A 26116-nucleotide genomic window follows, 5' to 3' on the forward strand; every position below is an offset into this window, starting at 1 on the left:
AGCACATATGCCTTATCTATTTTGGTCCTTAAAGGTCTAGGGCAGAAATTATTATCTATACTGACCTTCATGTTAGCTTCACGAGACGTCTGCTCTATTCTCTATTCTCTTCTTTATCTTTATCACCCACCATGGTGCCAGGTAGCTGGCATCTACTTGGAGAATGTCTGCTGAGTTGGTCAATGAATCTCCATTGTACAAAAGACTTAAAGAACTGGTCGAGGTTAGGCTATTAATAAGAGGCTTCTGGAACATCTGTCTCCAGGTCCACTGCTCTATCACCTCAGTGGCTAATCTCAGAGAGGCTCAGAGTGGATTTGGGTAGATAAAAATAAAAACTAGGTTCCACAGTGACATTCAGAAGCTATCTTTTTTTTTTTTTAAATATATTTTATTGATTTTTTACAGAGAGAAAGGGAGAGAGATAGAGAGCCAGAAACATTGATGAGAGAGAAACATCGATCAGCTGCCTCCTGCACATCTCCTACTGGGGATGTGCCCGCAACCCAGGTACATGCCCTTGACCGGAATCGAACCTGGGACCTTTCAGTCCGCAGGCCTACGCTCTATCCACTGAGCCAAACCGGTTTCGGCCAGAAGCTATCTTACAAACCTGAGGCCCAAGCAGAAGCAGAGGACGGCACTCAGATGATGCTTCTCTCAGCGCCCGTGTTCTGGGTGCATGGATTCACCTCATTCCCCAACAGACCAGCTTCTCCCTCTGCCTTTGCATGTGCTGTGCCCACCACCTGGAATGCCCTTCTGGTCCTTTCCATGGCCAATTCCTAATCAGAAACCACTTCCCACCAGGCCTTTCCCTTTTTCCTCCTTCTGCCACCAAAATCTAGGCTCATTTTCTTTTTTTTAAATCAGAGCACATACCAAACAATATTACATTTCCTTACTTTGTCAGCTTCCTCTCCCTCTTCCAACCCCACACTGTGAGTTCCCTGAGGGTGGAGACTGTGTCATTTATAGTCATAAATTCCTTTACAAGTGGTTGGCACACAGGTTTTTAATCGTTGTTCGTTGAATGAATTGTTACATGCAACCCTGTACCTTATCAAGAAAAAAAAAATGAAAAATCTCCAAAGAGCACTTTTCCCATTAATGGTGACTGGTGACTCATGTTCTGCAGTAGTGATCACAGACACACACCAACATGGAATTATGCTACAGGGCGAATAGAAGGCATCCCCTCTTATAGCGGCTGCTCTGACCACAGTCACTGATTTTGCAATTGCTTGATGGACATATAGGACTGACAACGCCCCACTGTTATTCTCTGTCCCATTCCCTATAATGACCAATGCCTTGGACCTGGGGATCACAAATTCTGTCCCAGTCCCCGCAAGCATCCTGGGGAGGTATAGAAAAGAGTGTTGCTTTGGGCATACAAATAGGCTGAACAGGAATGAAAAGACTGAGCAAAATTAGCTTAATGACCTTTGGAGAAAAAAGTGTGGCTGACTTTCCTTTCACTGCCTACTCTCTTTACAGACTTGTGGCTCCTTGGTAAAAAAAAAGAAAGGATCATAAACCCAGGAAGGCGGGGTGTTTGGGAGTTTTTGTATAAAGGATACGACAAGAGTAAGCAAAGCCTCTTATAAGGATATGGAGAGAAAACACAGAGGCACCTCTGGATTTCTTACTAAGTGGTTGTGTCTATGCCAAGCTGGGGAGAGAGGGGAGCTGCTTCTTTTGCGTTGTACATGCTGAAGGTTCCAGAGCGCCTTCAAGGGCCCGGGAAGGTGCTACCCACCTTGGTATACCTAGGGTCCAAATGGATGGAGTTTTGCTAAGAAACCAGAGAGAGAGATAGAAAGGGGCTCAAATCAGTGAGGGGTCCTAAGGGACAATTAGGAACTTGCCAGTCAGAGAAGCCTCAGAAAGCAGGAGCCAGGGCAGGAGGCGCAGTGGGGCAAAGAGGCGGGGGAAGCTGGTTGTTGGGGAATGAGGTGAATCCATGCACCCAGAACACGGGCGCTAACAGAAGCACCACCCGAATGCTGTCCTCTGCTCCCGCTTGGGCCTCAGGTTTGGAAGATCGCTTCTGAATGTCACTGTGGAGCCTAGTTGTTGTTTTTTTAAATCTACTCAAATCCACTCTGAGCCTCTCTGAGATTAGCCACTGAGGTGATAGAGCAGTGGACCTGGAGACAGATGTTCTAGAAGCCTCTTATCAATAGCCTAACCTTGACCAGTTATTATTTTTTAATATATTTTTATTGATTTCAGAGAGGAAGAGAGAGAGAAAGAGAGAGAGAGAGAGAGAGAGAGAGAGAGAGAAAGAGAGAAACATCAATGATGAGAGTGAGAGAGTCATTGATCGGCTGCCTCCTGCACACCTCCCTCTGAGGACTGAGCCCAAAACCCAGGCATGTGCTCCTGACCGGAACTGAACCTAGGACCCTTCAGTCCACAGGCCAATGCTCTACCCACTGAGCCAAATCAGCTAGGACCCTCGATCAGTTCTTTAATTCTTCTTTGGTACAATGGAGATTCATTGACCAACTCAGCAGACATTCTCCAAGCAGATGCCAGCTACCCGGCAGCTGTTTTATCACAGGAACCATCCTCAACCCAATGAGCGGGGGAGGCACTGCTTCCAGGGGGACTCTAATCAGAGGTTCCCAGGCCCTGAGCTCTATCCCAGGCCAGCCAGTGACAAGGTCTCTGCTCACTGTCTTTCTGCAAAGTCTCACCTGCCCGAGGGAGAGGGAGAAGCAGAGGCCCTGACAAGCATAGAAGGGATCCCTCTGCAAGGGCTGGCTTCTGTGGCCTCCCACACACTGCCCCCTCTTTCCAGGTGAGCTAAGAGAGCATCGCTGCTGACTACCTCAACATGGCTTTTTAAAGGGACAAGTGAGAAAATGAGAATAAAAATACTTTGTAAACTGTAAAGGTGCTATGCAAGTGTGAAGAAGTAGTATTATTATCACTGCTTTGGTTAGTCGCAGTTTGCATCAGCACAGATACTGGTATCACTTATGCTTTGGCCCAGATGAATAGTGACATTCCTCTTCCCATGGAAGTAGCTACTCTGCAAGTCTCTGGCCCCACTGAGCCGCTCACCCTGCTGTTCTCTGGACCTGAACCGCCCTCTGAGGCTTCTCTGACTGGCAAGATCCTAAACATCCCTTAGGGCCCATCACCAATTAGGGTCCATCTCTTTCTCTGGTCTCTTTTAGCAAAACTCCACCCATTTGGACTCCAGGTTAACCATGGTGGGTAGCACCGGCCATCTACTTGCTTATCTTTCTGATTAGAATGTGAGTTCCTGGAAGGCAGGACCTATGACATATTCATGGATATAGGTTCATGCACCAATACACGGAATGTTCCCTGGGCTGGCTCCACTCAGAGAGCAGTTTGCCTAACAACATGCTCACTTTTGTTTTCGCGTGACACACCTGGAGCTCCGTGTAATATACACAGGCTGGAGACGGGAAAGAAGAGACAATAATGATCATAACAAGCCACGGCTGACTGCTAAGCAAGCACTAGGCGTTGCGATAAGCACCCCTAGGAGGTTGGTGCTATCTTTCCAAATCTGCAGATGAGGAAATAAAGAGGTAAACTGCCTTCAGTCACAAAACAGGATCTCGGCTCCAGTGTCTGGGGTCTTAATCGCCACATCAGAAAAGGTAATGCAGAAGAAACGGTGAAGAGGAGTCTGTAGTTTATTAAGGTAGGAATACTGTCATATTTATAGCTTCATTTTCTTAGCGCTTATTTTTTGTTAATCCTCACCCAAGGATACATTTTCCATTGCATTTTTTTTTTTTTTTTTTTAGATAGTAGAAGGGACGAAGGGAGGGAGGCAGAGAGGGAGAGAAAGAGAGAGACCAGGGCAGGAATCAAACTTGCAAGCCAGGTACCTGCCCAGGGATTGAACCTGCAACAGAGGTACATGCCCTTGACCAGGAATCGACCCTTTGGTGGGCTGGCCAACGCTCTAACCACTTAGCAACACCAGCCAGGACTTCTTAGGGTTATTTTAAGATGCAGACAGCACTATTTCCCCCACATCCCTTCTTCTAATCTAACTGTATCAGACAAATACATAACGTTTCTATGAGACAATAAAATAAATGAGAGGAGTTTCATGTTGGAAATGAGCTAAGATCCTGCCTCCCTAGGTCTTGAGAGTCGGTTTCCACCTCTTGCTCCTACTTCACCTTTGAAGTGGTTAGAGGCCTCTTTCCTACCATCTTTGACCCAACATCAAAGCCTTTAACTTAGAGGTAGGGAACCTTTTTTCTGGAAGTGCCAACTGGATGTTTATAACATCATTCCTGGGCCATACAAAATTATCAACTTAAAAGTTAACCTGCTATATTTGATCACACATTTAATGAACTCACCCCTAATGCCTTGGCAGGGCCAGACCAAATGATTTCTTTGGCCTTATGCAGTTCATGGACCCGACATTCCCTGCCCCTGAACTTGTTCCCAAGCATGACAGGAAAGGGTGCAGCAGCAACCTCCCCTAAGATTAGGGAACCTCCTTGATCAAATTGAGGGTGGAAGGACAGGCTTCCCTGGCTCCTGAGTCCTTCCCAGTTAAAGGGAGGCCCCTCCCAAACCCCTTCTTTAGAGTGGGCGTGAGGGGGATGCATGTGAAGAGTAAGTCTCCTCCTCTGGAGGCTTGTCTGCTTTCCTCACCTTCTATCTTCAGTGACCAAAAAGAGAACAGTGAAGGGTGAGAGAGGTTCTGAAAAAGGGATGTCAATGTGTGAAACCCACGGAAAGATCCGTAGGAGGATGGGTCATCTTCTCACCACGCCTCAGACAATCCAATGAGGAAACATGGTTTAGGAATATTATGGCCCCACCTTCTTTTTTAAAAAAAATATATTTTATTGATTTTTCACAGAGAGGAAGGGAGAGGGACAGAGAGTTAGAAACATCGATGAGAGAGAAACATCAATCAGCCGCCTCCTGCACACCTCCTACTGGGGATGTGCCCGCAACCAAGGTACATGCACCTAGCCGGAATCGAACCTGGGACCCTTCAGTCTGCAAGCCGATGCTCTATCCACTGAGCCAAACCGGTTAGGGCTGGCCCCACCTTCTATTAGCTATGTGACCTGGGGAAAACCACTTCACCTTGCATCTGTAAAAAATAAAAAATAACTGGACTTATTTAAATAGAAAATAATTGAACTTATTTTAAAGGGTTGTTTTGGGGGTTAGAGATTTACTGCACAGAAACCCTTTGAAACTGCCTGGCAAATAAGTGCAAAAAGTATTATTCTAGTTACTGCTGTTAGAACTACGGTTAGCTTCACTGTGCTTTCTCTGCCACGTCCCTTCCCTCCCTGTGATAATCGAATCGTTCCTGCGGACCACCTCTGGCGATTTCAGTGTCGTCTTCTATGCCCCAGTTCTCTCTTGGAATATTCTGTGAAAGGCTGGACAAAGAAGCTGCCTTCAAATAATTCCCTTTCCCTGCCACTAGTAATAGGAGTGCCTGAATCAACCACTTAGCAATCAGGTGAGATTCTCAAAAGTATGGCTGTCGGCAAATGAGAAGCTAAGCATTTTGCTCATAAGAAAATACCATATACTTTAACGTCATTATTCTTCTTGAGCTGCATGACCCACAGGCCCCCTCTGATACTGTCTCCCTAGAAAAGAGCCCTGACAAGGGTGGTTGAAAGCACCGAGCCCTGGCTTCCTGGGTAAGACCAGGGGTGCAAGGAGCACCGCTAGATTCCCAGTGGTGCTCCAGGCTGAGTTCCTGTGGGAAAGGTGAGTTAGGTCCATGGAGAACTCTCTGCTGGAGTATTCTGGAAAGCAGGGTGAAGGTCAGTGCTACAATATCCCCCAGGCACGGTGTTCTAGATACCTAGACTTTCTGTCTCTCAATGGGCTAAATATGCTCCATGGCAGTTCAAAAACATCATCCCCAAATATTTTTACCTTGTTCCTATTAGGAAGTGGATAGATATATCCTCCCCTTGAATCTGAACTTAATAAATGAGCAACTTTCAGAACCCGGCCGCCATCGCACGAGGAAGCCCATGCTGCCTGTGGAGATGCCTTCACGCAAAGCCCATGTGGGAAGGAGCTGTGGCTCTGAGCCCTGGCTGAGCCCCAGGGGACAGGCAACACCCACCGGCCCCCCACGTGAGTGGGGCTTCTGAGAAGTAGGTCCTCCAGGCCCATCTGAGCCACCCCAGTTGACAGGATGTGGAGCAGAGATGAGTCTCTCTGCCCAAGGTATAGACTCATTTCATGAGTGGAATAAATGATTGCTTTTTGTTTTTGTTTTTACACACTTCATTTTGCGATGGTTTCTAATGCAACTAGATAATTGACATATTCCATGCGTTGGGAAGAATCCTTTCCTGGGTTCTTTCGGGCATTCTCTCTTTCCTGAAATACTGCTTTCTTTGCTCTCTCCTCTTAGACCAGCTTTGAAATTAGCTGTCAAAGCTGGATATACTGCAGAAACATGGGTAGTCTTTGGTCAGAATGCAGATGCTATGACAATTCCACAGTGATAATCTTCAGATGGGCTTTCTATGTGTCAAGTGGTACAAAACTTGTCCCTAAAAGGACTTATCCCAGTCTCTTGAAATCAGGCATCTTCTTATTAACTATAGAAATACAAATTATATCAACGAGGTACAATTTCACACTGGTTAAATTAGCTGGATATTTTTTATTATTAAATATATTTTTATTGACTTAAGAGAGGAAAAGAGAGGGAGAGAGATAGAAACATCAATGATGAGAGAGAATCATTGATGGGCTGCCTCTTGCACGCCCCCTACTAGAGATCAAGCTAGCAACCCAGGCATGTGCCCTTGAACCTTCAGTCCGCAGGCCCACGCTCTATCCACTGAGCCAAACCGGTTAAGGCTGCTGGCTATTTTTTTAAGGATAATATTTAACAGAAGTGAAGTTGGGATGAAATCATACATTGCCCATGGCTGGATAAATTAGTACAACCATTTAGAAAATAATTTAGCAATGTGTAACACACACGCTCCCATCCAGACACATGAACAATACTAACTTTTGCCTCAGTAATTTTAATTCTCATAATTTATCCTAAGCGAATAATCTAAAGTAAGAAAGGGAAAAAAAGAACCTTATTAAAGGAAGATGCTTATTGCACTCTTATTTATCATGGTTAAAAAATTGGAAACAGATTAAATTTCTAGATGTGGAGAAATAGTTTAAAATAAAAGTATATTATACCAGCCTCAAGGAATGTTATGCAATCATAAAATGATAATAATGAAGACCAGTAATCCTCAGCTCATGATATAATACTAAGTGTAGGGGGGTGGGGTGGGGAGGGGGAAATCAGAATACATATAAAACTATATGCCCACTGATTACAATTTTATAAAAAAAACAAAGGTACACATAAGTATTAAAAGGGAACAGATATGCCTGAACTGTGTGCCTCAGTGGTTGAGCATTGACCTATGAACCAGGAAGTCATGGTTGGGTTCCTGTCAGGCTACATGCTCAGGTTGCTGCTTGATCCCCAGTAGGGGGCCTGCAGGAGGCAGCCAATCAATAATTCGATGATTCTCTCTCATCAATGATGTTTCTATCTATCTCTCTCTCCCTCTCTCTTCCTCTCTGAAATCAATAAAGATATAATTAACAAAAGGGAACATACAAAGACAAAACAAGTTATTTTTATAATAGTTCATATTAGATAGTTTCTTCTTTTAAATACAAAACTTTGTAATTTTAAAAAGCATTTTAAAAAGAAGGGACAGAGAGATGACCTATTAAAAACAATAAAATCACCCTCCAGCCCAATTAACTGTGCATTTTCTTGGTAAAAACAGTTATTGCCCTTCTGTTGAACAAAATAAAAAAAACTAATACTTGGATCTCATGGGATATTTCTTGGAATAAAGAACTTAATACTAAGTTATTTTGGTAACTTCCTAGAGAATAAGTCCTCTATCATTTTATGTGTACTCTGCATGTTCAGTAACAGAAAAGGAGGTAATTCAGAGATTGTAGTTAAATTAGCATATTATAATTTTGGCTTTGTTTCTCTCCCCTCCCAACCTCCTACTTTTTTCTTCCTGGGCATCTAAAATATAAAGTGTTAAAATAAAACCAGCGGCGAGTTCATCACCGCCAAACCAGTATTATATCAAATGCTGAAGGGTATTCTTTAAGAGAGGAAGAAGAAGAAAAAGGTAAAGATAAAACTATGAACAAAGTGACAACAAATATAGATCGATCAACAAGTGAATCTAAAAATCAAGTGAATAAAAAAATCTGACAAACAGATAAACTGGTGACTAGAATAGAATCAGGGGCATAGAAAGGGAGTGGACTGACAATTCTTGGGGGGAAGGGGGTGTGGGGGGTGAGGGAAGAGACTGGACAAAAATCATACACCTATGGACAAGGACGGGGGGCGGGGCGGTAAGTGTAGGGGTTGGGGTGGGAACTGGGTGGAGGGGAGCTATGGGGGGAAAAAGAGGAACAACTGTAATAATCTAAACAATAAAGATTTATTTAAAAAACTAAATAAATAAAAAATAAAACCAGCAACAACAATTCCCATTTTTAGAGTGAACTTCAATCGGATTTTCACAACAATTCCCACCAATTCAAAAATCACTGCTCTTCTCTAGGTGGCAATAATACAGTGACTGTCTTTTGCATTAAAAATTACGAATGACAGTCACACAGGAGAAAGAAAACCTGCCTGAGACTTCTCCGTGGTCAAACGGGCACCAGCAAAAGCCAATGGAAAACCGACTGCAATTGTGTGCTTAGATATTTACAGCCCAAACAAACCATTTCCAATCCGTTGTTCAAACACTGGCAGTAGGGTCTCTAAAAACACGCCCAGAAAAATGGAGAAGAAAACCTGGTTCCTGCAAATCCCAAGCTTCCTCTGAAGCCCTGTGAGTGCAGTGGCAGGCACTGGGCCGCTCTCGCCGCCAGCTCCTTGCTCTTTGCTGGAGTGTCACCCAGATTCACTAGGATCCACATACCAAACACCTGCCAACCTAAGGCGCTCAGTAAACTTGTTTGAGTGTGCAGCAAAATAGCAAGTACATGTTTTCACAAACTAATTTCCAAGGGGAACTGTTTACATGTTACCTTATAGATAAATGGCTGCTGGAACACTGAATCTGTTTCAGAATTTCAGTCACACTGAGCCATTTTTCTTAGGCATAAGATAAATACCATAGCAGATTAGAATAATTCTGTAATTCTGCCTCTAGTTGTTAGAGCAACACGAAACCAGACTCCAGCTCTCCCTGTAGCCCGTTTCAAATCAGCCCACTCAGTGCTCATATAAATATAAACACGTCAGTCAATCAACCATTAGGGCTGGAGGAATATCTTGGAAGCGACAACGTAAACTCCTATTTGTTTTCAAGGCTTCTAAGCTAAGCATCCTATTGCAAGTAATAACACAGGCAGAAGTCAAGATGTTCTCTACCATGATAAAATTAAATAATATTAAATAGGTTAAATTAAATTAAGGAAATAAACCCCTCAACTTATTAACTTTTGGGAGACCCAAAGACATGATACTTCTAGCTCTTGAAAGAAGAAGAAATTACCATGCTCACTCTTTCTCTCTAAATTATTTGAGTTGTTTAAAATAATCTACATTAGGGGGGGAGGATGGGAATGAGCTGGAAGAGGTTAATGGGGAGAAAAGGGGACCTATGTAATACTTTCACAATGAAGATTAAAAGAAAAAAGATAATCCAGAAAAAATAAAAGAATCTACATTAATACCTCTTGATCAATGTCAAAGTAAAAATTGCTTAGTATTTAAGTGATAAAATTGGTAACACTAAGCATCATGGCTTTGATTTTAATTGGCTCCTAGTATTGTGACTTACACTGGAGTTGTTTGTGGGCTTTTAATACCACAGAAGGTCCCCATCTCTTCTTAGCTCAGACAGGCCCACAGCATGCTTGTAAAGTGGAAAGACCCGCTTAATGATGAAAATGTTTAGGTAATGATTAGAGACACTTTGAGCTGCAAATTCTCTTGTGATCTAAAATTTGCTCAAGTAGAAGGTGGCTTCAGGCAGAACTGAAGGTGTATCTGCAAATGATGATTGCTGAATCTGTTAATTTAGAGTTGTTTTTCTTTGAAATGTCTTTATTCATTGCAATTTGCTGGTGACCTCAACTTGATTTAAAAAAAAAAAAAGTAAAACCTGCAAACATGTTTGTAGCTGAAGTCTATGCTTGCCATTAAACAGCTGTAAGTTTTAATTCAGAAACTGTAACAGAGCTCCCAGAGGGATCAGAATGACTGAACCAGAAAATATCTTGGTTCTCACGCTGAGTAAACAGTGGTGCCTCTTTCTTACACCTTGGAGAGACTGGGTCTCTGTAGAAGTAGATATTTGGGCCACCGTGAGTACAGTGGCACTTACTGTAAATGTTAACATTGAAGTGTAAACTACATGGAATACACCCAGCGCTGGCATTCACTGGTACCACACTGTGGGGTATGTTTTCATTGGTCAGCGCCCACATCAGAGAGTTGGCTAAATATTTTGATTATCATCTTGCAATATACAAAACTTCTTGGATTGGAAATCAGAAATTCTCAAGGATGTCAATATTTATGTATTAGAGTTTTAAGGTCTTGAATATAGATTTTTTTTTTTAACTGTGGCAAAAGTATTGAAGTGAGTTAAGTCTCCTCTGGGATATTAGCATATAATCTATAGAGAGGAGAGTCCAGATCCAAATGAAATGAGAATAATGCCGATGCTCAATCACTTTGACTTCATGTTGTAAAATCACCACACAGCGTGTTTATGTAGGCCTAGACTAGAGGCCAATGGTTTCAACTACACAGCTCAACTTCTGATTTCTACTTTTGTTCCTTTGACCCCATGAACCCCACGTCCTAATTCTGAGTTCCGAGATACCACAGTTATCATCCAGATTCAGGCCTGACATCATGTTACCCTAGTGTCTTACTGTCCTGAGGTGTGAAGGTTTCCAGCAGGTACCCTGGAGGTCAGTCTACTCTGCCTTAGTTTACAGCTGAGAGAAGGCCCAGGGAAATTAGGCGGCTTGCCTGAGTACGTGATACAGTGGGAACCTATTAGAGCCAGACTGTGACTCCAAAAACTCATGTCTGCTCCCTCAGATCAACACAGAATAAACACCACTGGGGAAAAGGATCGTTCAGAACAGGCTCCATCATTAGCATGGGCCAATGCAAAATGAAAATGTGGGGCTCCTTACTCAAAAAGCATTAGAAACTTCAAGACTGCCACAGCAGAGTGCCCTTGGCACAGGGCCAAGTGTGGCTGCACAGGTTAATAGGCCCATGAAGCTGACCATCAGTGCAGTTTCATTAGTGGCTAGGCTTTGATTCTATGAAGGCAAAGGGGAAGAAAAGCTCTTTGATCACGAAATGCCCAAACATTGTCTGTTGCATAGGTAAATGAGTGAGTAAGTGTGGGAAGGCACCTAGAAAATCACTAAGACCCAGGGTCAGGTTGAGTTAATACAGTAAGTCATCCAAAATACCTGGTCCATTATTTAAGTGTCACAATTCATAATCTGAAAATACTTCACAATATAATACACTTTGCAAGCCCCAACACAAAGAAGTTGCCAGAATTATGTCCAAAACGTGAGTGGCAAGGTATACCTGTGGTAGCATTACTATGCTTTTTTATACTTAAGAAATGCCAACTTCTTACAAAAACTGTTTTATATGTTTTCTGTCTCTTTCTGCATTTAGAAGTAGCCATCAGATGTTTTATGAGGCCTATCTGTATGCAAAATCTATAAGCCCTTCAGATATGAATATTTCATACATTGCTAGTCAACTCTGATTTGAAAACAATGATATTAATAACAAAATGAGTATATGGAGTTTTTATTATGTCAGGTACCATGCTAAGTACTTTGCATACATTTCCTCCTGAAGAAAGACATCATAACGTCTCTATGGGCAGACACATTATCCTGATTTTCTACAAGGAAAACAAGGCTCCGCGAGGTTGCATGGCAGAGTCAGATTTTGGCTTCGGGCCATTTGGACTCCTGGAGAGACTAAGTTTTGGAAGGAGAACAGTGCCGGTAGGATGTACGAGAACGCACTGCAAAGGCTGTGGCTTGTCTTAAGGAATGTGACTTGTATGTGATCCAGCCTGGGTGAAGGTTCACTTTGGGGAACAAAAACACAACCATAAACCACTGAAAGTAAACATTTCCGATATTGAAAATCTATGGTTCATTTTACAGCATACTGCAAAGGCCGGTGTACAAAGACAGGTACAAAGTTGAACAAAGTTAGGGCCCCTCACTCATCTTTTATGAGGCTTCAGGGATGATTTATTGCTTTACTGTACCAAGAAAAAAAGGTTAAACAGTCTGGAGTGAAGGGAGAAACAGGCCAAGATTTCCAGTCAGGGAACCTGCAATATATTTCACTAAAGGGCAAGAAATTAAAAGTGGGTGCATTTTCTGTGTGCATACAGGATGTACAATATGTAGCCAAAACACATTAAACTTTAACTTTAGAGCTTCATGGGTTAATAGTTGTTTTGAAGTAGGAACCATGAGAAAATATGAATTTACTAGAGGCCCAGTGCACAAAATTTGTGTACAGGTAGGGTCCCTATAGGCTGCCAACTGCTAGCAGGGGCCTCTCTTCCCCTGCTGCCTGCTGCGGCTGCAGGCTGGGGCCTCCCTTCACACCTGCCTTGGCCTGGCACCGCCTGCTCACCTACTCCACCATCCTGCCACAGTCCTGCTTTCATCAGGGACCATTGGGCTGGCAGCACCTCCACTGCCACCTGCTGCCAGCGCCGCATCCCCGATGCCTGCCATGTTCGGTGCCACCCCCTGGTGGTCAGCATACTTCTAACTCCCAGTCTGTGGAACTCCTGCCCGTGGGGACAATTTGCATAGTAGTCTTTTACTATATAGGATAAGCATGAAATGTCTCAGGAGTTGAAGAGAACAGAGTTAGTATTTCTGTCTTTACTGAGGAGATAAAAATGCCTTCATAATGATGGCTCATATTTATTATGATGTTTCAAAGTGTTAACGTGGCAGGGGCATCTTACTTCTCATTTAAAAAAAGCCACAGGAAAAAAATAATTAAAGAAAAAAATATGGAAGCATAATCAAAGCACATTCATTTGATATATTCTGTCCACTTCTTTGTAGTACTGGCCTCCAGTGTCACGTCTTTTATAGTTTTTAATTGTTTCATTGCATGAAATTCCGTTCTAGGTATGCAAATTTTTTGAATAATGGCAGAAAGATATTTCTGGCCAAACACATGAATATGTTTAAGTAATATACATTGTGTGTACACAATATGCATATGTAATGATGTCAAATACAAACACTTTGTAACAAAATGCTGATTTGGTTCCTGTATCCATTGGTGAGTCTCCTCCATCAAGTCAATTGTGTTGGTGGTGGTCCCACTCTCCTGCCCAAGACTACGGTAGGCTGCGTGCATGAGCAGCTGTCAGGATTCTATCCATGGAGACTGAGGGGTGTCTATTGCTAGGAAAGGTTTCTCAGGAAGACTTGGTCTCTTGATCTGCTTTATTCTCACCTGGAATGTGCCTGTCTTAAAGGGACCTTGGAAAGAGCTAGCCAAGGAGGGGCTGACAGGCTGAGAAGAGCAGAGAAGAATACAGAAAGCGTGCGATGACATTGTTGAGCCACCTCATCTCACAACTTCTTATTATGTGACTTAATATGTCTTCATTGTTTAAGCACTTTTGAGTTGGGTGTTCTGTTACTTGTAGACAAAATCTACTTGACCAAGCACCTATTGTGTTCTAAGAACTATTCTGGTCAATTTACACACACGCTCCCTAATGAAGTTAACATCTCTTTAAGGGCTGTTTTCTCTTCTTAACAGACAGGGAACTAAGGCTGTTGGAGAAACTAGTGATATACCCAATTTCTCACATCTTGTTGGCCGACAGGGCAGGATTCCAACCTAGTCTATCAGCCTTCGAAAGTGACCATTTAAAATCTCTGTTTGAGTTTGTGTATATGTGTGTGGTGCTGTATTTTTATATATGTCCACATTTATACACGTATGGTGATGGTGTTATTTGTAGAAGCACAGTCATTTATCTTTGATAAAATGTTAAAAATAGTGGGGCATAATTGAGGGACTATGCAACAAAACAAAGCAAATGGTAAGAACTGGGAAAGGTAGTCATTGCCAAATTACCTTATCCATTAGGAGGTACTTATTTTCCTTCTCATGGGTCGGATAATTCAAAACTCTGTTCTCAGGGCTAGCTAAGAAATTGTGCCAGATAACATGCACATTACGTACTTATCTTTAAGACCATTTAGGATTGTTTTAAGGGAGATATGTGTCTCTAAAGAAAATACTGAATCAAAGGTGGCACATTTTCTGTGCAGAGCTTACCACGCACTCTCCCCTTTTCACAGCAGAATCTGCTAATCAGTCAAGGCATTCTTTTTCTCCCTGACCTTGGATGTGGCCACACATTTCTACAACACAAGCTCCAGCAGTCACTACCGAGCAGTTAGGTCTGGCTTTCTACTTTGAAACTCAAGGGCCCGTCTGTCCTACATCCATGATCAGTGGGGGATGGCTCTTCAGGGATGTAATTGAAAATTGTGCAATGGTAGCGTATCAACCCCTGAGAGCTGAAAGAGGTGCAATTACTACTAACTGAAAACATTATCTAAGTATGTCTGAAAATTGAGTCTAAAAACTGTATTAGCAGCAATGAAGTTTAAGTGATCCCAAAAGAAAAGGGCAAGATGTTGTAAAATGTAAATGGCAATAATATTTTTGAGAAGTCGAACTATTTTTTGTCTGTCTCTTTTTACAAATAGCTATATGCTCATTCATGAAGTGGATTCACAATTTTTAAATCACCATTAGATTTGATCCTGCCACCTAGGAAATTAAAATATGAAAATAAATATAGTGTTAAAGAATCCTACTATACTGAAAAGAACCATGGAGATCATCTAGATTCTTTCTGTTGCCAGTCCCCACCTCACTTAGTTCTAATCAGAAAACTAAGGCCAGCAAGGCCAGTGCCTTGTCCATAGGTATCTGGTTGGCTAACAGTTGAGCCAGGCTAGGTTTCAACTCCCAGCTCTGTTCTCTTGCTTCTTGTTCGAACTGCTCTGACAGCCCTGTCTGTGATGGGTGCACACTTTGAACTCTACAATTATGTTAAGCCTTAGCTATTACCTAAGTGTATGGCAAAGAGAAGAGAGGAGAGGAGAGGGGAGGGGAGGGGAAAGGAGGAGAGGGGAAGGGAAGGGAGGGGAGGAGAGGAGAGGAGAGGAGAGGAGAGGAGAGGAGAGGAGAGGAGAGGAGGGAAGAGAAGAGGAGAGGAGAGGAGAGGAGAGGAGAGGAGAGGAGAGGAGAGGAGAGGAGAGGAGAGGAGAGGAGAGGAGAGGAGAGATTTCAGATAATATTTTACAGTTATTTGGAGGCTTGGCAGAACACAGGCTCTTGACTTTTTCATTGACTTCTGAGGACATCAAGCCCCAGGAGCTGGAGATGGTCTTGGCTTTCAGTGAATGGGGTGGGGTAGTTTTACCTAAGAAACCCCATCCAATTAGCCAAGAGACCAGCAAAGCCAGAGCCAATGTCAGAGCCAACAAAGGATGACCGACTTATTGTCATCACCTTTTGTCAACAATCTTTGCTCAAGTGGTAGCTCATTTAGAACACATTCCCAAGGTCTTCCAAAGTGGTCCCCCGGCCCCCAAAATGCTCCTTTATTCAGTCACCTTATGAAAGACAACTGGATTCCGGGACCCTATAAATTCAATTAATTAGGTAAATAATATTCACCCTCACAAAAAATAAATGACTATATATATTGTGCTTAGTACAAAGTAAAACATGAAGCTCAGTAAGGTTAATTTTTGCTGCCCATCTGCACCTCACTTGTAATGGTAGTTGTTACTACTATAATGATTACATTTAAAAGCCTCCAATTGATTATTCTAAAAGTAACAGGGCCCTCACTACCCCTTCTGTTCTATAATTTTATTGTTTCCCCACGGATTGAATGAAGGGGTTTTTATAGTAAGTGGTTGAGATTATGAGCTTTGAAGTCAGACAGGCTTAGGCATGAATTCTGACCCTGCACTGTGTGTTCCTAAGGCACTTAACTGTGGTAGACAGAATAATGTCTCCCTCCCTCCCCAAGAGCCTGTGCCCTGATCCCTGACCTGTCAATATGCTGCTTTAAATGGCAAGAGGGACTTTGCATAAGTGATTAAATAAAGGCTCTTAAGATAGGAACAGTTTCTTGGATTATCTGTATGGGCCCAATGTAATCACAGGCTCCTTAAAAAAATGGACGAGGAGAGGCAGGAGTCCAAGGAGATGAGATTAAAGAAACAGAAGTCAGAGCCCTGGGATAGTTGTCTTTGAAGACAGAGGAAGGAACCACAAGTGGAGGAATAAAGGCAACTTCTAGAAGCTACAAAACATGAAAATGCATCCTCCCCTTGAGCCTCAGGAAGGAACAGCCATTGACTTTACTCTCGTGAAACCCACTTGGGCCTTCTGACCAGAACTGTAAGGTACGATATCTGTGCTGCTCTAGGCCTTTGCGTTTGTAGTGATTTGTTATAACAGCAATAGCAAACTGAAACTCCTTCAACATCTGTGTCTTCATCTATAAAATGGTAAAAAAAAAAAATGGATGTGCCCCAAAGGGCTGATACGAGGATTATATAAGAGAGTGTAAATAAAACTCTTCAGTGCTTGGCAGAGGTTAAGGACTCAATAAATGTTCACTATCATTATGCATATGATATCATCATAGAGTAGGGACTTAAACATTGCTGGCTATAATAAAAGGTGGTTCCATAAAGCGTCATTCATTGTATCATAATAACACCTTACATTGCAGCAGCACTTATCTGGTTTTTACAAAGCAATTTCACCTCCACTGTCTTATCTGATGCTCATGATCATAGCAAGTCCACAGAGGAAGGGGCGGTGCCTTCCCGAAGACACTCAGAGAATGCTGTTAGCCAAAGTTGGCATCTAGGTCACCTGATTCTAAATACAGGAGGCTTCCAGTGTCATCATGTGGCTTACAGAAACACTCACCGTAAGCAGAATCTTCCTCGGAAACAAAAATGATAAGCCAAATGATGATGGGCTTGCTCATCACACATCTGACCATTTCCTGTATGATCTTACCCGGGAGGTTTTCTGCCAGGGCCTCGAGGCCCCCTCCCTCTGCACGTAGCCCGAGCCCTCTCGGTAATGCATCTAGTCAATTGTGCAAAACACAAGGGAAGAAATTCCATCCTGACCGAGGCAGGCAATCACCTTATGCCCTGAAGCATGAAGTTTGATTACCCTTATCTCAGTTTATCATTAAGTCAAAAAATGTTGCTACAAATACTGGCCCAGGACTCCATTTATGAAATGATATAGGCCAGTCAGCAGAAATAAGTGGTGCCCTTTTTCTTTCTTAATTTCTGCTCACTGTAAAGATCTTTTGCAAACTGGGGAGGGGTGGGGGAGCCTCTTTAGCTTTGAGCAGATTTTATTACTTTTTTTGCTCTTTCATGAGCTAGCCGGGAAGCCTTCAGCTCATAACCGTTCTCCCCATGCTGTAGGCAAAAGGTTTCAGACCTACTCCTTAGTGACCTGCCAGCACTAGTTTTGGAATCCAGAGCCTTGCTTGGATGGGAATCTGTGCCCTGGCTATCCTAGAGCACTGTTTCTCAGTGTGGCCAAGGGATAAAACAGGACACAAGTCACCTGACATGTTTGTTTAAAATGCAGACTCCTGGGTCCTATTCCAGACCAATTGGTGCTGCTGGGCCCTGGATTTTGCATTTTAACCCTATGTGATTCTGATAAATTTTAAAGTCTGAGGACCGCTGGTAGTGATCAAAATTGTGTGTGATGGCAGGGACGGTCTAGGGGTGTGCCTGAATTTCCATGGAGTTATTCAGGTTTTTGTCTGCCCGGGGGGCTACCAGTATAGAACACAGCTGACCATCTACACTTGTCTTTCAACACCACCACCAAGTGGCAACCATATTCTGACAGCATGAATCTGAAACAGCTAAAATCTGGGTCAGGGGTATGCAACTAAGCATCAAGGTCTGGGGTAAATCTGCAGGCCACTGGACGTCTCCGACCAAGTCCCCCTTTCCAACCTGGCTGAATCTGTGACAAGTGTAGTGGGTGGGGGTGGAACGTAGCTGGTTGCGAAACTGGCTTCAAGGTACATGCATCAGTTAAAGGAATGCGATCAAATCCCAGGTGAAAGAATGGCACAGGGTAAGGGGTAAGCACGTGGGCTCTGGAGCCAGCCTGCATTCGTTTATTTAATAGACACTGAGATATATACAGCACTCACTGCATGCCAAGCTCTGCTCTAAGTGCTGTTCAAATATTAATCTATTTATGTCTCACACCAACCCTACCAGGTGGATGCAACCATCATCATCCACCTTTTATGTGGTGAAACTGAGGCTCAGAGATGTTAGGTAATTTGCCCAAGGTCACCAGGTATCAGTCACCCAGCTGGTACTCACACCGAGAAAAGCTGGTTTCAGAGTTCATGTTCTGAAGCCCCCTCCTAGGGCTGCTTCTATTGGATCCAAGTCCCCTGGTTCCACTACTCATTAGCCCTTCAGCCCTGGAGAAATTACTTGAATCTCATATCCCTCAGCCTCCCTCTGTGTAAAATGAAGATATTATTAATAACGGTATCCACCTCATAGAATGCTGATCAAATAATTTGATATATGCACTTAAATGAGTATCAGGCACATAGTCAGCACTTAATAAATGCTAGCTCTTAGCTATTAGTCCACACTCTCAGGGATAGCGTGAGGCTTAAACTAGGTAACATATTTAAAGTGCTAGGCACCATGCCATGGCACACGGTGAGCACACGGTAAGCGCTAGCTGTTATTATTAGTCGAGTTGAGCCAGGCCAGGTTATTTTAGGTCCTGTCTGGAAGGCAACTGTGCTCTAGGAAGGGGGAGGTAACATGCCCTTCACTGCAAAATGGAACTGGGTGGGAGCCAGACAATTACTAGACTCAACAGGTTCTCTGCTTTACATCCCTGGAATATTCCTGAAAAGTTCCCGATATTGAATTTGTGTAGGCTTAATCCATTCCCCCCATTGACCTATTTTATAATTTCTGATTGATCTTTCATTGGCAGAGATTCTTCACACTTAAGAGTCTTCTCCCAGACTGTCATGTAACTATTAACTTGTAAAAGACTTAAATATACCAAGAAAAAATTGAACTACTGTCTCAATTCTTGGCAAAGCGATTGCCTTAATCATTCCGTAACGTAAATGTTTTCATTCTGTTTTTCTTTTATTATGTGTTCTAATAAGCACACTTATACTAACTACAAAGAACCTCCGGTCTTTCCTCCCACAAAGCTTATCAATTCCACTATTAACCTTAACCGCAGGTCGATTACAATGTATGCCAACTCCAGGGGTTAATCATGGCTTGGAAACAACCCTCATACCCAAGCAGCATAGCTTGGAGTAGGGATGGGCACTCCCTACTCCATGGAGGGGAGAAGGGAGAAGGTAAGGAAGTTGGGCAGGTAGGGTCTTGGGGAGCCACTAATGGGAGGTGAATTTATCCTGAAAGCTCAGACCCAGAAAGGGGTGCTGAATCCCCAGGAACTCTCACGATTGGGGTTCTCAAAGAAGTATTAGTAACTTTCCAAGCCATTTACTGCTTTCCCCTCTCCCTATTACGGAAAGACAGGCAATAGCTCCAACCCCATTTCTTGCACAGTTTACCAGCCACCATAGGCTTCAACTGCAATGTAATAAAAAGTAGAACTCAATGAACACATTCACTGAAATATTTGCTGCACGTCCACTGTGTGTCACTCACTCTGTTAACTTACAGAGGTGAACAGGCAATCTAGCCTCTTGGGGCTGCAGTCTAAATGAGCATCTAGATTTCAACTTTTTAAAAAATATATTTAATGATTTCAGAGAGGAAGGGAGGGAGAGAGAGGGATAGAAATATCAATGATGAGAGAGAATCATTGATTGGCTGCCTCCAGCACGCCCCACACTGGGGATCTAGCCATGTCCCATCCACGTACCCTGACCAGGAATTGAACTATGACCTCCTGGTTCATAGGCTGACGCTCAACCACTGGGCCATGCCTGCCGGGCTAGAATCTAACTCTTATCATTCTCACAGTTTCAACAAGTTTCTTCTGTCTCTTCCACTTATCTCCACATTCCCTTCTCCCACCACCAAAAATTCCCATAGATGTAAGCAATTTACTCTTTATTTCTTTATTTTAGAGTCTATGTCTAGAATCTTTTTAAGTTAAAAAAAAAAAGTGATGTAGTTTGGTTCTGCCAAACAACACTGTGTGTGGGGAGAAACCATCTTGCCGGGAAATTTGAGGCAATTATACCAGGCCCTGCAACATCCATGTGTAACACTGAACCATTTTGCAGTTGACGTGGTTGCCGGGGGGGGGGGGGGGGGGGGGGGTTTCTGATCATGGAGCAATTACTACATCATCACAAGATTGAGCCCACTCATTCTGATGGCTTAAGCAGCAGGGCCATCTGCTGAGTGGCTAAGCACAGTAGACCAGAGACACTGAATAAATATTTGTGGATTGCATGGCAAACTGCCTCTTCACACCTGAAACGCAAGTCTGTCCTAGGTTAGGACTCCAACGTGGACAACTGATCTAGACCCCCACCCCTACCCTAGGGCCTTTGCCTAAGCTGTTCTCTATGCCTGGAATGCCCTCCTCACCACCTCCCCCACTGCCCCCTCACCGTCCACCTGTCCAAATCCTACCTAGTTCAAGGACCAGCTCAAATATCAGTGGCTCCACAAAGCCTCCTCTGACCACCCTCGCCAGAAATAACCTCTCACTCCTCTCAGTTTCCACAGGTCTGTGTGTATGTTTTCTGACACGTAAAACACTTGCCATTTTATTCTGGCGATGTGTTGACCTTGTCTTTTCCATGTACCACTCAGCAAGACCCTTAAGCTCTGGAACTGTGTCACGTTCCTCTCCGAACCCTCTCCCTGCCCTGGCACCCACTTGTACAGCACAGGCACTTGGTGAAAGTTAGCTAGATGAACATACAGTTACCCCAGCAATGGCAAAACCAGAAACATTCCGTATGTAGCATTCTTTATTTATACTGCAAAAACAGTAGCATTCTTTATTCCTCCTTCTGCCTCTCCTCTTCCTTCTGTAGCTTTGGAAATATATTTACTCCATCCATCAATTACCCAGGAGAGGTTTGGGACCATACTGGTCAATATAGACAACTCTGTAGACCAATAGAGCTCTCTGAGACCCTTAGAATGACAAGGAAGGCCTAAGCCAATACAGACACTGGGGGAGTCCGAGTCCCTGGTCTGCCGACAGCAGGCACCTGGGGAATGGAAGTGTTATTTTCTCAAATAGCTTCATCTGCTCTGCTTCATATACGCCAGTTCCTCAGCTGAGTAGAAACTCCAGTCTTTATTTTTAAATACAGACTCCAATAACAGGCTAAGTAATTGCAGATCATCCTGAGGCCTTATTATGCCTGTACCAACATATTGGATTTTTTAAAACCCATATTTCCTTCCCATAAATATATGTTGAAAACCTTACATTTCAGCATTATTGTAGTGGTAATGTGTATTTGTTTTTCTTCCCTCCCATAGGGATCCTGAATAAAACAGATCACCAAGAAAAAATGCTGATGCATGGGTGACATTTCTCAACAATGTGTCTGATGACTCACAGAGACAAAAGGATTCTCTCATAATCACAGCTAAGAAAAGTGTATATTACAATACAAGGCACAGTCAAACTTCAGTAATACACTTTTCCTCCTGGTGCCACTGATGCTTGAACAGCTGCAGCTCACTGTCTTAGCTGACGGGGCCCATAAATACTCCTGGGAAATGGGACAAGGATACATAATGGGTCTTCACCTGCCAAGTTCAGGGAAATGAATGTCGGGCACACCCTGACGCAGAAGCACTCTTTGGTGGAGAATGATGAATATTGCCATTTGTCCTCTGCCACCGTAATTTTGGACAGGAGAGCCTAACAAGGAGAAAAATGGTGGGAGAAGATAACTGTTCTAGGACACTTGAGAAGAGGGCGTGTCATAATTATCTGGCCAACAGGAATACGAATCAAAGAGTAAAATGATACAACTTAGTTCAGAGAAAGGTAAAATTTAAGAGCATACCCATTGTGTAACATATAATTTCCTTCACTAGAAAAATTTCCCTCAAAATCTGACTCTTTTCTTGAAAAACAAATGTCAGAAATACCAGGGACTCAGAAAACTGCAGAACAGCCCCCCGCCCCCCGGCCCCCCTTTTCTGGAAGCAATTCAGTGCAGTGGTGAAGATGTGGGCTGAGAGGTATGGCAGACCTGGTTTGAATTCTGACTCATACACTTTCCTGCCCTGTGACCTTAGGAAAATAACTTAACTTCTCTGGTGCCTGGGCTTCATTTTGGTAATCACTGATGCTAACTAAACCTACCCCCCGCAGGTGTTTGGAGATAACATGATATAATAAAGATATAATCTTAGATGGTGCCTAGAATTTACTCAGCAGACAAACAATGAATGGCTGCCCTTTTCTTCTCTTCCTCTTCATCATCATCATCATCACCATCATCGTCATCATCAATCATTATGGAAGAGGACCAAAGTTTTGCCACCGTGAAGCAGCCTTTTGGGATACTGATTTTAAGCTGTTTAAAAGACTCAGAAAGAACCTCTGACACCACCCCCCCACCACCACCACCTTTCCTGCCCTAGAGACTCAGATAAATAAACTAGCTTTAGGAAGGAGATTTTAGGCCGCTCAGCTGTAGCTTAATTTGAATTAAGTATGGTAAATAAGTGGCTTTCTGGCAGGGGCCTCTTAGCTAGATCCCCCTGTGTGCCATTGTTCCTGAGTCACCCAGCAAGGATTCTCCCCCAGGTGTGTTTGCTCCTCCTCACCTACATTGCCCATTCTCACTCCTGAAATCTAATACCCCCGTCCACCGGTTTATCCTTTGTCTAAATATGTCTTATATACCCAAGGTTGCCTCACTGTCTTTGAGATTTTCACGCATATGTGAATTACCCATGCGCATGTGTTAATTTTCTCCTGTTAATCTGTCTGTTAATTTGATTATTAGCCCAAAGAAGAACTTAGAAGGCAGGAGGGAAAGCATTCATATTTTTCTTTCAGTCCCCAAAATATCATCCCAACTGTTTGGTGGCCGATTTCATTAGTAAATATTTAGGAAAAGGAGCAAGGATACAATCGCCTGCCAGAACATGAGGCATCAAACCCCAAGAGCAGCACTTCTAATTAGAAAAGTTCTTTTTATGGTTGGCAACATAACCCAACAAATATATCCACCTAGTTCATGTCATTCTTGCTTTAATAAGCAAAGACGACTGTAGCTAATCTCTTATTGAGTAAAATGAAGAAAAAAACAGTGATAGAAATCATTGGATACTATTAGCCACGGGTCCCGATGGAGGCACAGCCCATGTTCTTTGTGAAAAGGGATGAAGCAGTAACCTGTTCAAGTCTCCAAAGAATGAGACAAGGTCTTTTCTGTTTTCAGATTTTCAGGATCACAAGCTAAAGGATACTTCATTTTTTTCTTCCTCTTTTCAGATAGAGTGAATTCTGAAGGTCGAGGATTGAGTGGTGTCTGAATGGCTCCTTTTCATGCTGCAATCCCAGTGGTTTAATCGTATCAAGGCTAAGGAAGCTTTCCTGTGGGTCGTGGAAGGTTGGGACAAGTCCCCTCTTAAGTGGAACACACCACTTCCAGCCAGCCTTTCTGCAGGTGGGCCCCCAGAACTGGATGAGGGGCCCGGCACAGGTTGCCAAACAATGGAAACTTCCCGTTCTGGGTGTTAACTTTAGTTACCACAGCCAGACAATGCTGCCAGTGGTGTGGAAGAAAAGATTGCTGTAGCCAGCTGTGCCGTTCACAGTCGGATGGCCTCTGTGTAGCTCCAAATGGTGATGGAGCCAGCAGCCTGTTGTAGCCAAGGACAGGATGATGGATGATCTACACTCTGTGTCCAAGTAGCGAGAATGGCAGAAGTTCACTTCAGGGTTGTTAAAATGCTAATCTGGGTGAGTTAACAGAAGCTTCATAGAAAAGAGAAGTTTGAGAACTCGGTACACCTCATGTGGTACCTATGTGGACCACTCATTTGGTCGCCCCTGGTTACATGAACAGTTGCTTTGTGAAGAAGAAAGTTTCCTCCTTTTCCTGTTGGGATGAATGATTGCAGCTTCCGTTATCAGCTGCGCTGCCTCTGCCATCAGGGGCTGAAGAGGAAAAGTCAGCCAGATGACAGCCACCTCAACTAAAAAGGATTATGATATGCTCAGTACAGTTGTATGCTTTTTATTCCCTCCGCGTGTCATGGGAATAAATCAAAACACACTCTTTTCCCCAACTGGAAGTTGGCAGCAGTTCACAAAATAAGCGGCAACCTCAGACATGAGCTTGGGTAGATGGTAACGTGCTATGTCACCATTCACATGAGTCTGGGAAAGTGAGACCTCCCACTCTAATGACACTTTCAATATGTGAATGACACTAATAGTACATTGGATCCTCAGTGCTGAAAGCAGGAAGGCTGGACCTCTGTCTATATTTGGTATAATCAATCTCGCTTTAAAATTTCTAGGATAACACACTATACTTCCAAAAAGGGGCGCATATTTACATTTCTTGCCTAATGGTATGTTTTGCCGTTCTCTATTTTTTTATTCTTACTTATATTGAACATACAGAAACCTGCCTGCCAAGCCTGGTGCTGGAACACTAGCTAGCACAGCTCCTTGCGAATGATAACACTCAGTAAATACGGAGTGGTTGGCATGCCCCAGGTGCCTCTTGCTTCCTCTAGAAATGAATCTAGAACGTGCAGGTTAAAGTCCATTAATTGAAATAAAAGGTAATATTTTAGTCTGCAATATGCTAAGGAAGGAGTTCACCTCCTATGGTTACACCAATAATGGTTAGGCATTCAGCCAGGCTCTTAACTCTGCATAAAATGCATCAGGAGGGTGAAAAATGACCCTCTTTCGGATACATTTTTCACTCCTCGTATCTTAGTGAAATTCACATGCGAGAACAATGACTAAGCTAATTACCAAGGTTCATTATGATGGAGCAGCAAGAAGTGAAGAACTTCTCTAGTTTCAGTAAGTCCTTAAAACTATGGGCATCTTTTGTGAATCGAAGCTCTATTCCTGCCTACTTGCCTGTGTGCCTTTCAAGCAGCAGAAACCACCACGGCACAGGGGCTAGCGGCCCACTTACCCAGAGCAGTTACTGGACAGATCCCTCCCTCGCAGCCAGCAGCCAGTGAACTGAAGGCCACTGGATCGCTAAGCTGTCCTCCCTGTAAGGACTAATAGGTTTACGTCACAGCCATCTTTCAAATCCATCAAACCAGGGGAGGAGATAGGACAAAACAACAACACACAACAACAACAACAACAAATGAACACACACACACACACACACACACACATACACACATACACACACACATACACACACACATACACACACACACACACCACAGCAGGGAAGAGGGCAGAACGCCCACAAATCTAAACCAAACTCAAGTTAACCAGCTTTCTGGTGATGGGGAAATAACCATAGTCCCAGCACACCGTCCTGCATCACAGACCGGTTCCTCACAAAAGCTTACCTATGCAGCGCCCCTCCAAGAAAGGAGGACAGGTGGCATTATTCTGTGGGAACCAATAAGAAGCAGTTGTTGATCTGACTAAATGTGCCAATGGCGGAAAATGGTCTGCTGAACAACATATTTAGGAAATCTGAGGGTTACTTCTTGAACTGTCTTTCTGAGAGCACATTCTAGAGACCTAAATCAAAGCACAGGCATTCGCTATAAAAAAAACAAGACTCGGTAAAGGCTGAGCTATTATAGTTCATTTACCTTCAGATGTTTAAGTTCATGATAATATAGGCCCACATCTCAGAGCTTATGTGGCCGTTTCTATTTAGCTAAGCCAGGGCAAACGTTTGTGTACTATTTGCCAGGCTGACAGAATATG

The 26116-nt window shown here is 43.3% G+C and overlaps 1 protein-coding gene across 9 annotated transcripts in view; it reads right to left on the reverse strand.

Annotated features, from left to right (window-relative positions):
• The window catches only part of SEMA6D (semaphorin 6D), a 563670-nt gene that overhangs the window by 28500 nt on the left and 509054 nt on the right, over positions 1 to 26116 (reverse strand). The gene's annotated exons all lie outside the window — the stretch shown is intronic.

Source organism: Myotis yumanensis, unplaced genomic scaffold (genome assembly GCF_028538775.1).
Source record: "Myotis yumanensis isolate MYYU_CA2020_CCGP unplaced genomic scaffold, mMyoYum1.0.hap1 SCAF_1, whole genome shotgun sequence".
NCBI lineage: Eukaryota > Metazoa > Chordata > Mammalia > Chiroptera > Vespertilionidae > Myotis > Myotis yumanensis.